Genomic DNA, 4,966 nt, shown 5'->3' with positions numbered 1-4,966 from the left:
TCCACCCAATTGTCTTTGGTTGGAGGATACCAGCGACGCGTGATCAATTTCTTGCTATTTGTATTTGTATTTGTCATGTTTTAATAATTCTTCAGGAATATTCCCCAATAACCAACAATATTTTGTAATGATTCCTCAGGCTCAGGCGACCGTCAAATACATTAATTTGTTGTAAAACCTTACACATAGGACGTTGAGTGAACCAAAACAAATGCTCCCCAAAACAACAGCCTTAATTGACGACAGAATCGCTTACACGCCATCCAGTCGTCATAAGAGAGAAACCTGTCCTACAGAGTCAGGTTTTTCTGCTTCAATGATTAATGTGTTTAGTCATACATGCCATAAGCCCTTCTACTTTTAGGGTTGTCTCTGCTTTGATGTCTCTTTCCCAAGCTATTACTGTTTTAGGTAGGTGTGGTTTTAGGTAGGTGTGGTGAAGCTATTTTTTCAACATTTGCTTTGGTCACAACGTCATTTATACAGCTAGTGCTATGCCCATTGGAACGCATGACCCTTCGGAAAGGGTCGGTTCTGATCACTTCACTCTCGACACTGCCATTTTTACCTTGAGTTCCAATGATCAAGACCAGACTACAGCTGGGCTAAACCAACAAGTCTGTTTGATGATATTCATAATCCTTCTGTAATGTCTCCCTGAGATCTCTGTTTAATGTATATGCTCTGACCTTTCATTCCTTTCTAAAATAAAATGTGTGAAATATGACTGCTATCCACTCATCGTGGGAGAGAATAACAGGATGTACATTTGCTTCCTGTTATACTGCAAGAAAGAACGGAACGCTCGGCTCCAAACAAAACGTTCTTCTTGGCATACGCCATTGACGCACCAGGGAGGAAAACTGGAGCCAGCCCAGAAGTTCGATGGAATGCATTGAAGTCAATAATAGCTGGCTGGACCAGCTTATGAACAAACAATATTTTGTAATGATTGCAACCTCAGATAATCGGGAAGTCCAGGGAAATAAAATAACTCATATCACACTTTCTGATCTCTCAAAGTGCATATATAATTTTATTGAGGTATCTAAAGAGCACAGAGTAACTTTCTGACCTGTACTTGGCTCCCTCTTTTTTTCTCTCCACACTAAATCTCTTGGCTCTGTCATCTGTACTCACCAGCTCTTCTATCACTGCTATGCTGATGATACTCAACTGTTTTTCTCCTTCCAAACCTCTGCCACATTGGTTGAAGCAAATATCTCTACATGTCTGGCTGACATCTCACAAGTGGATTTCTTACCACCACCTCAAGCTCAACGCAGTGAAGACTTAGCTTCTCTTCTTCCCATGAAAGTCTGTAGGCCCTACCCAATGTAATTGCCAATGTGCAAGCATATAGGCAGTAGCAATATTGCCAATGCTTGCACATTGGCACACCTAAATCTATCAAACATGAGTTTTATCAGCTGCAGCAGTTTTTTTTTCTTCTCTTTTTTTGGATGGCAAATACATATGAATATATATATATTTGGCTGTAGAAGAGAGGATATCTGAGTCAATTATACAATCTGACACAATCATAGCTTCAGATTGATGGACCGTCCATCTGACACAATCAGCTCCAGATCGATGGTCCATCTCACACAATCACAGCTTCAGATCAATGAACACCAACACAAACTGGTTTTGCCCTGGGCTAAAGATGAGGTGAAGAGCAGTGATGGAAGAAGTACTCACATTTTTACTTAAGTAAAAGTATCAATACCCCATTGTAATTTGGTTTTCTAAATGTACTTGAGTAAAACAGTATTGGCATGAAAATAATACTTAAAGTAAAAGTACTCATTATGCAGACGGTCCCATTTCACAAGTTTTCAAATGTATTAAATCTATAAAAAAATCTTTTAAAATAGTAGATCTACAAGCTCACAACGCGTCACTTTGGCAATTTTCAAATTGCCAAAGTATATAGGTCTGAAGTGGTTTTGTAATAATAATAAAAATCTACAAAGTAACTAACTAAAGTTTTCAAATAATTATATTTGCCTTTGAGATGTAGTGGAGTAGGCCTAGAAGTAAAATTATTGGAAATTGGAAGTACCTCAGTAAAAAATACCTCAAAAGAGTACTTGAGTACATGTACTTACAGTTGTTACTTTCCACTACTGGTGAAGAGAGACCTAGACAATGTTGTATTTGTCCTTATCAGTGGATAACTGGATAATTGATTGAGGTCATGTGATCAGTGACATACGCAGGGTGTACTTTTGGCTGAGGGGGCGGAGCCAAAAGTACACCCTGCGTATGTCACTGATCACATGACCTCAATCAAATATCCTTTTCTAGGCAACACAGAAGGGGGGGGGGGAGTTTTTTCTTATTTCAACACAACAGCTCTAAGATGTAGACATAGTTCAATGTTGAAAATGAGTGGTCTTCCCTTTAAGTTGCTGCCCTTTGTGGTGCACAGTAAAATTATGGCATTTGTCAAAGTCACATTATTGTTGCTGATTTTAAAGGTCTAACCAGTCCCTGGCAATTGAATTATTACTAAATTCAAATGTCCATGATTTATACATTTTTTGTAAAGAAATAGTCAAAAAAACAACAACCAATCCACCTGTTTCCTAGGTTGTGTCAACTTGTGTGTTTTCCACTTCCTGTCAATTTGATCCAATGAAATCCAATGAAACTGGTCAGATGACCAATGATATCCAATGAAATCGACAGGAAGTGGAAAACACACAGCCTAGGAAACAGGTGTTCTGGCCTGGCCCATGGAGTAAATGCTGTCTGTATTTTGATTTCAAAATACTACTTGTCAGATTCCAAACCCGAAAATCTCGGCCACTCGCTCACTCCCACTCGGTCACTCCGACTCCAAACCGGATGTGCTAAATTCCAATTACTCAGTTGCTTCTTGGAGGAGGCGAGTGGAGTCGAGTGGAGGAGCCGAGTCGGCTCTCTACTTCCGCATTTAGCGAGTGTACATCAAGTGTAGGCTCGACCACTCTCAACAGCTCCTCCGCGGCAGACTTCCGCATCACGTGTAGACGTTTTTTTTGTTTTTTCCCTTCTCCCGTGACGTATTCATGGTCCTCCTCCACATGTGGCCACACAAACAACGCTTGAAACCCGAAACCATGCCCCGAAAACACCGGCTGCCCCCCCCTCGCCCCCGCCGATCACTCGTTGCCCATCTCACACACACACACACACACACACACACACACACACACACACACACACACACCCACACACAGTGTAAATTAACTGAAAAGACGCAACAAGCCACTGGCTTTATTGCTTTGTATGATATAAAGTATAATACAATTATATACATTGTAATATATTGTGCACACTTATACTGTCTCAAAAGCTGATAGTTCATTTCTCTCCGTGCATGCCTCATCTCAATGCAGTGCATGGACTACTATAAATTACTGTGACAAAGATTATGTTTAAAATAATGTATTGTATTTATATATAGACTGAATATAGGGTGACTATATTCTGAATTCCCCAAAAAGAGGACACTTTACGCTATTTAACTATAGCCGTACTCATTCAATTCTGAACCGATTCTTACATTTTAAAATTCTGTATTTGCTGTGAAGGGTCTTCTTTCATGTCTATCAGTCATGATTTATTTCGCTATCAAACAATATCAAGCAAAATCACAAAATCGTCTGAGTTTTTTTCTTTTTTCTTCGTCCCAGAAGTGGGGAGGATATCACCCAAACTCTCAAACCCCCGGACATTTGAAGGATTTTATAAACCCCCCCCAGACAGCCCCCCAAAAGAATATATGTCCGGGTAAAAGAGGACGTATGGCCACCCTGCATGAATGATGTAATTCAGAGTCAGACATACTCTGTAATATACGGTGGCTGTTATAAGCAGCAGTGCCGTGCGGGACTGCTGCGGGGGGTGGGGGGGTCTGGGGACTGTACGAGCAAAAAGAGGGACGGGTCAGGATTTAATTCATAAATGTTTAATCATCCTGGCGCTTCGTTCACTATTTCAGGAATAAATGGCTTTGCACAAAATGTTAACTATAAAGATAACAATGTGGCCATCCACATTGATGAATTGTCTATTCTTATATTATGTATTATTCTATACCTGCATATTATTCTATGCATGTATATTTTCATCCACGGCTCTGGTCCAGCTGTTTGAGACGTCATAAGTGATCGCGGAATTTTCTGTCGCTTTGAAATGACGGACCCAGTGCAGTCCGATCCTTTGACGGCAACCACTCGACCACTCGTCCTCACAAATAATCCTCGGCTCCTCGCAGGGGCGGGGCTTAGGCGCGAGTGGAGGAAGCGAGGAGAGTGAGCGAGTGACCGAACTTTGGGGAATGGAATCTGGCTATGACCACTCCTTAGAGTCACAGCAAACAGGAAGTCTACATGGTGGCATAGTTTAATCCAGACTTTTATTAGGAAATAATACAGAAATAAAACATAACACATGAATGGAGTGTGGAAGTCAGTAGTGAGGTGTGAGTGTGTTGGATTAGTGAATAATGGTGGAATCAACATGATGAAACAAACAAATAACCAAAGCAAAAAGAGCACCCATCCTCAAGGAGAGAAGAGAGGACAGTCAGAACAACCCAGCCCTTTTAAAGGCTCCCCCCCAGCAGCAAACCATTGGTTAATCAGCTGTAGGTCAACAGGCCTGACAGGTAAACAGGCCTGACAGGTAAACAGGCCTGGAGACATGCCTGGGCCCGTCACATATTGTTGGTTTATAAAGCTTTGAATGTTTTAGGGCCCAGATCATTATCTGATCTTGTACTACACCATTGTCAGGCCATCTGGGTCTGCTTGCTGAACCCAAACTAAATGTGGAGAAGCAGCATTCAGTTTTTATGCACCACATCTATGGAACAAACTCCCAGATAATTGCAGGTCTGCTTCGGCTCTCAATCATTTTGAATCAAAGCTAAAGACCTTTCTTTTTTGCCACTGCCTTTTACTGAGATTATAAT

The 4,966-nt window shown here is 41.1% G+C and overlaps 1 protein-coding gene across 1 annotated transcript in view; it reads right to left on the bottom strand.

The window, feature by feature from the left end:
• Positions 1-4,466: 4,466 nt before the first annotated feature.
• Positions 4,467-4,966, bottom strand: part of LOC308098892 (cytoglobin-1-like) — an 11,450-nt gene continuing 10,950 nt past the window's right edge. The window contains exon 3 of the mRNA XM_080447356.1: positions 4,467-4,966. This exon is cut by the window's right edge and continues 2,972 nt beyond it. The gene's annotated coding sequence lies outside the window, so the exon portion shown is untranslated.

The sequence above is a fragment of the Gymnoscopelus braueri genome (genome assembly GCF_963280865.1).
Source record: "Gymnoscopelus braueri genome assembly, chromosome: 13".
NCBI classification, from domain to species: Eukaryota; Metazoa; Chordata; class Actinopteri; order Myctophiformes; family Myctophidae; genus Gymnoscopelus; species Gymnoscopelus braueri.
Note: the sequence above shows the minus strand (reverse complement) of the source record. Positions and strands in the feature narration are given on the sequence as shown.